Source organism: Leucopleurus acutus, assembly GCF_964270905.1.
Source record: "Leucopleurus acutus genome assembly, chromosome: 16".
NCBI lineage: Eukaryota > Metazoa > Chordata > Mammalia > Artiodactyla > Delphinidae > Leucopleurus > Leucopleurus acutus.
In genome coordinates, this window is record NC_139158.1 from 73,622,031 (window position 1) to 73,628,639 (window position 6,609).

The following is a 6,609-nucleotide window of genomic DNA, read 5'->3' on the forward strand; positions in this document are numbered from 1 at the left end:
CCCTCATTCCTTTAAGGATAAGGATTGACGGGTGCTTTTGTTCAGCTCTTTTGCTTCTGATTCGGTGGGGGAGGCATGGGTGAGTTTGGTTTATGTTTCCTGCAAGAGAAAGCACCGCTCCAGGAAGGCAACCAGAGGTCAAACCCTCTTTCTAATCGAGAGCACAATCTCAACAGAGGCTTCTCCCTCTGAAATCTTCTGCAGTGAGAAGTGACTTAACTTCCCTTAGTTCGGACCCTTGAATGAGGGTGAGACTCTAAGGTACAGGGAGGGAAACTGGGTTCGAAGATTCAGGTCCTGACATTTACTGCTAGAAACACCGAGAAGGACCATCATACCAATGGCAGCTGAGATTTCTCCCTTCTGTTGAAATTTGTTGGACACAAGACTCACCCAAACACGTAGTTAAAAGCCACTAACTCAGAGCCACAAGGGCAGTGAGGAAGGGCGTGGGAACAGGGTAACTGTTTGGGCTTCTTCTCACGTAACACCTACCCTAAGAAGCACTCAGCTCTCCTCTTTGGTTTAGAAACCTTCTGCAAGGTCCCTATCCTTGCAGAACTGAGCTTAGACTCCACAGGAGAGCACCAGCTCCTTCCAGGCCCACCATGGCCTTCAGACCACCCTCGCAGATACTCCAAATGTCACAGCAGACCACCTTGTTCCCCCAAACATCAGGCTCTTCTAAGTCTTACTGGGGCCTCTGCCATAACTCCCTCCACCTGGTCCAGCTGCCAAACTTCTACTCGAGCTTCAAGGCCCAGCTCAGTCACTCTTCTGTGTGGCCTTCCTGGTCCTCTCCCCTCAGACAAAATGAACTGCGCCCTCATCTGCCCTCCCGTCTTTTACACACACTGTCACAATCCCACTGATTCATAACTGTCTATGTGCAGCCTTTCCTCGTGCTATTCAGAGTGTGATCCGCACTCCAGCACCACCGATGTTGCCTGGGAGCCTGTAACACAGAATCACCCACTCCAGCCCAGACCCCCTGAATCAGAACCTGCCTTCAAACAAGATCCCCAGGTGCAGACTCTACACCAGTGGGTCTCAGCTCTGGCTGTGCCTCATCCGTGCCCAACCCAGGTCACTGCAAACCACCCCCCTAGCCCCCACCCCCAGGCGAATCTAATGGGAAGCCAGGGCTGGGAGCCACAGCTCAGGGGCTGCTAGCTGAGGGCAGGGACTCATCAAGTCCGCATCTACTCCCCTGCCCACAGTGCCTGGCACACAGCTGTGCCCACAGAATTCCACACCAAAAATACCCTCCAGGATGCCCCTAGACATGACCGCCTCTAAAAGAGAACAGAAACTCTAATGACAGAGGACGAGCCATTGCCTAGAACTCCACAAGGCCCTACAGTCAACGAGATGGACGTAGAAGGGGGTCTGTGTTTCCAGTCCACTTGCCTCAGTTTCTGGAACTGAAACAGAAACTGAAGTGGAAAACACAGATGAACCAGAAGTACTGTCTGCCTTCACGGGACCGCGGCTGCCGCGGGAAGGCAGAGCCTGTGTGGGGACAGGGTGCGCGGGGCTGAGAAGCCCTGGGTTATGACTGAAACCCCGGGCTGGGGGCCCGACTCCTTCAATACTGACCCCAACCACACAGCATTGTTCTCACTGCAAAACCAGGCCAAGCCTCTCATTTTACAAATAAGGGAACTGAGGTCCAGAGAAGCTGGCAAGGCCACACCAGCAGTCAGGAACCAAAGAAGGGCTCGGCGCTCCCTTCTGGGTTAGTCCTGCCCCTGCAGCACAGGAGACCTGACTGCCCAGCTCTGCCATGAGGACAAGCCTCTTTGGACTTCAGGTCCTGATATGCATGAGGAGGTCTCGTCCAACCTTGACCTTCTAGCGAGGCAGAGTAACTTAACAAGGTAAGGAGCTTGTGTTCTGGAGTGGAACAGACCTAGGTTTGGATCCCAGTTCTAAGAATTTCCTTATCTGTTAAATGGGAATTCGAATCAACCCTACTCCATAAAGTTGCTGTGAACATTGGGTGGGATAATATACGTAAATCATTTAAGCATAATACCTGACACAGAGTAAGCAGAATTCCAACAGTGTGAACTTGAAGAAGTTGCAAAAGCACTGTAACCATGTTTCCCTGGCATAAAAAAGCCCTACCTGCCAGGCTTTAGTGTACTGATGACAGAATGAGAGAACATATGTGAAGGCAATCGGGAAGGAAAATCAATATAAAATTCTTCTTCTTATTATTATTATTTTTCTCCTAGCAGAAGAACCTTGGAGAGCTTCATAGTCAGTTCCAGAGCAGTGGCCTATACAATGCCTGGCACATAACAGGTGCTCAACAAATCTTTTCTAGTGACTCAATTAAAACCAGTATGTCTAATGGGTTTACAAACTCTGGCTGCTTAAGCAGCCAGACAGGTAAGTAAATATGCCAAGCAGCATCTATGTGGGAACTGTAGCAAACTACGAAGTACCCCCCTACCCCTGCAGAGGAATCCAAATCCGCACTTGGAAACACATTACCCAGCGTGGCCTAGACAGCCACTGCAGCCTCTGCACACCACTGTTTCTGGTTCTTCATTACAGCGCCCGGTGTCCTGCACCTCATCTAATCATTCTGTGGTCTGGTCTGGTCTTTCCAAGTACCCAGTAGGCGTCCTGAAGATGAGGGCTGTGATCTATACTCCCTAGCCACCCTAAATGGCCTAGAACAGTGCTGGCCTCATGGGAGTGGGGACCTCAACTCAGTGAGCAGCTGTTGAACTGAACAGCCAGACTGTTAACTCAGGCCCTGTACAAGATGCTGCGGCCTGGGTACATTTTTCTACCCAGGTCCTGGGACCAGGCTGAGTTGGTGCTGAATGTGCTGAGCTCCGGTGACTGGATCAAGAAGCACTGGCCTTGCAGGTTTTTTCTTCAACTGCATCAAATCCACTTGTTCCTGAGCCACCTAGGCAGGTGGTACTGATGCACCCAGACACACTGTCTCTTCATGGATGAAACCAAATATGCATATACCCACAGGTGCCATTGTTTTCTAGAAGTTTAGCCCCCACTTCCTGCACCCCCAGACTCCCCTGGCACCTCCTCGAGGCAGCATAGGGTACAGAAGGACCAAACTCCACATGAACAGATGGAGGGCCTGGTCCTCACCTTGCCTCCTCCCCTCACAAAGTTTAGGACGGTTGCTGGCAGGCAGCATAACTTCTAGGAGCTTCATCATGTTTACTAGTAAAATGCAGACAACAATAATTATCTCAGAAGGTTAAAGGCAATAAAATGCCACAGGTATGTAAAGCTTCTAGCACTGCTCGCCCCTACGTGTGGCTATTGAGCACCTGCAATGTGTTTACCATGAGCTGAGATGGGCTCTAAGTGTAGAACACAGGCCAGATGTCAAGGGCTTAGTACACACACAGAAATGTGAAATATTAATAATGTTTTTAACATTCAGTATATGTCAAAAGAATATCATTCTGGAATCTATTAGGTTAAGTAAAATATATTACAAAACGTAATGTCGCTTGTTTCTTTTTGCTTTTTTAATGTGGCTACTAAAAATTTTGTAACTACAGATATTGCATTATCTTTCCATCGGACAGCATTATTCTAGCACAGAGCCTGGCACAGTTCTTGTGTAGGACATCAGAGACGACTCACACCTTGTTCCTCCTACCAGAGCCAAGTCCTCCATTCATTTAGTACATATTTACAGTGCCTGGCTCTGGGCAAGATGCTGGAGATACAAGGAGCAAAAGCAGACACTATCTTTTTCCTTGTGGACCTTATTATCTGGTGGGAACAGACAGACATGAATATTTTCATAAATAAATGTAAAACTGCAGCTCTTCAAGTGTTGTGAAGGAGAAGTACAGAGGGTGATTAAAGTGGGGAATTCACTGGGTGGGGGAATCCAGGACCAGGGACTCCTCCTGGGGAAGTGATACTTGAGTGGAGATTTCAAAGATAAAGGGGAGTTGACAGGAATAAGCCAGGCGGGGAAGATAAGCCCAGGGAGCAGGAAGGCTGAGGGTGAAGACCCTGAGTTGGGCCAGGGCTTGGTATGTAGAGGGAACACGAAAAAACCAGTGTGACAAGAGAATTGGGCAAGAGGGGTTAGTAGACTGAGACTAGGGAGGAGAGGTCGGTGGGATTCCATTTCCAGGGCTTGGGTGAGGATCTGGGGCTGGCCCTGCAGGAGGTGGAAGCCAGCCAGTTACAAGCAACCGAGCGTCCGGATCTGATCTGTATTTTGAAAAGATCCCTCTGACCACGGTGCGTAGCCCGCTGGGGAGCGGCGCCAAGTGCCTGTGTGCAGATCGGTTATGGACACTGCATCAATCCAGGGAAGAAGCGAGAGATGCCTGAACTGAGGGGGAAGCGGCGGAGATGCAAGTAGACGGTCTGGGGGGGTCACTGAGCCGGCCGGATCGACGGGGCGGGGTGATGAGCAGTGTCTGTGTGTGTAGGAGGGGGTGGCGATGTCAAGGGAGACTCCGAGGCTTCGGATGGGTGCCACCCAACCCCAAACACTCTTTGGGCTCCTATCGAGCCCTCTCCCATCTGGTCCCTCTCCCGTACCCTCCCTCCCCGCACCGTCTCGCCCCCGGGTTTCATCCTCCCACCCTCCTCCTCCCCTACCCCGCGACCCCTACCCGACCCAGCCCCCGCTCCTCTAGGCCTGGTCCGCCCTCTTCCCCACCCGTCGTCGACCCTTCTGGGTCGGGGACCCAGTGACCCTCTGGCCCGGCGGACCCACTTGGGCCGCAACCCCTCAGGGGCTTGTCGAACCTGCGCGGTGCATCCCAGGCCGGCCCTCTCCAGCCCCCCAGGTCCCTGGGCAGAAGCAGGCCGCAGCCCTCCGCCTACTTCCCGGCCCGGCCTCTCCGCCCCGCGTCCCTCGGGCCAGGGCCCTCCCTGCGGCCTGGCGCGCCCAGACCCCCGGCGCGTCCCACACTCACCAGGGAGCCGACCTAGGCCCAGCTCCCGCGCCCAGGTCTCCAAGCCGCCGCTCCACTAGCCTCCGCCGACCCCGCCTTCTCGGGGCCCCGCCCCACGCAGGCCGACCCGGGCTCCTATTGCTCCATTTCACCGTCACGCTGAACTCTCCTTCTTCAATTGGATTGGTTGCCTGTCACTCAAAAGAGGGCGGGACCAGCTGCCGGGTCTGGGAGTGAGGAGCCGCCGGTCCCCGCCCTGCTAGCGGAGGCCTCTTAAAGACACAGGCTGTCTCCCCCGCCGCGGGCTATGGGTTTTGGAAGAATGGGATTTCTCAGCAAACGCAAGAGGCTGCATTTCTTTCCCCCCATCCCCCCATCGCTCCCCGAAACTTTTCTTTTGGCACAGCCCGTGTTCCTTGTGATAAATCAGAGGTTTTGAGGGCTCAGATGTCCTCTGGTGGCACTCAGCCCGGTGCCCAGCACGCATGTAACGCACTCAACAGTGGGATAACTGTGGTTTGGAGAACTGAGTGGGAGGTGACAGTCGTGTCAGAGGCTTTGAGCAGCCGCGGCTGCTCACCACCGAGCCGGAGCTAATTATACCGGCACCCAGGGCTGACCGTGGGCGCGGAGCAGAGGCAGAGGGGTACAGCTCAGCTGTACTGTTCGTAGGGACCCGTGGGAGGTGGTATTCGTCACTGCACCTGCAGATCGGAACAAGGCTGGGCACTGCGCCAGCGCCTCACTCGTGCCACGTCCCTTTACACTCACAGCCACTCTGATGTAGGTGTTATGTGGGTCCCCTGATCGTACAACTAGGGATGGGCAGAGCAAGAGACCAGCCCGTGCTTGTTTGATTCTAAAGTCTATGCTCTAACCATTTTGTCTCACAGATCCTTACAACCACCCCGAGGGGTGGGTATTTTGTTGTCCGTTTTATAGATGCTCAAGGGAGAGACTCAGTAATGAAACTGATACTCAGCAAAGACACTAAATAACGACTGCCATTTACATAGCACTTCACAGTCTGCAAAGCATCTGAGAAGCAGTTTTACATATATTGTTTCATTTGATCCTCAAAACATCTTGGAACTGAAGATGGTATTTATTAGTCCTCTTTTACTGGTGAATACAATGATGCTCACGGAGGTTGAGGCTTAGTAATAGCTAACATCACTACAGCCCTTGCAGAAGTCACCAGCAAACTTTCCATAAATATCCAGATAGTGAATGCTTTTCACTATACAGTCTCTGTCAAAACTGTTCAGCTGTGCTGTTGTAGTGTGAAAGCAGCCACAGACAATGTAAACCCATGAGGGTGACTGTGTTCCAATGCAGCTTTATTTACAAAATAAATAGGCGTTGGCCTGTGGCTGTAAGTTGCCCACCCCCAGTCTACAGTGCTTTGGTTACCAAAGCCTTTTACAGACCATTGCTTTGTGGAATCCTCACAGCAACGTTGTTATTATTCATACTCTTCTTTTTAATTATTAATGAATTATTGTTGTTTTTTAAAAATAAATAAATTTATTTATTTATTTATTGGCTGCGATGGGTCTTCGTTGCTGCGTGCGGGCTTTCTCTAGTTGCGGAGAGCAGGGGCTACTCTTCGTTGTGGTGCACGGGCTTCTCATTGTGGTGGCTTCTCTTGCTGCGGAGCACGGGCTTCAGTAGTTGTGGCGCGCAGGCT

At 52.0% G+C, this 6,609-nt stretch overlaps 1 protein-coding gene across 1 annotated transcript in view; it reads right to left on the reverse strand.

Moving 5' to 3' along the window:
* Positions 1 to 4,985, reverse strand: part of ELMO2 (engulfment and cell motility 2) — a 38,463-nt gene extending 33,478 nt beyond the window's left edge. The window contains exon 1 of the mRNA XM_082858065.1: positions 4,941 to 4,985. The gene's annotated coding sequence lies outside the window, so the exon portion shown is untranslated. The remainder of the gene's footprint in view (positions 1 to 4,940) is intronic.
* Between the last annotated feature and the right edge of the window lie 1,624 nt (positions 4,986 to 6,609).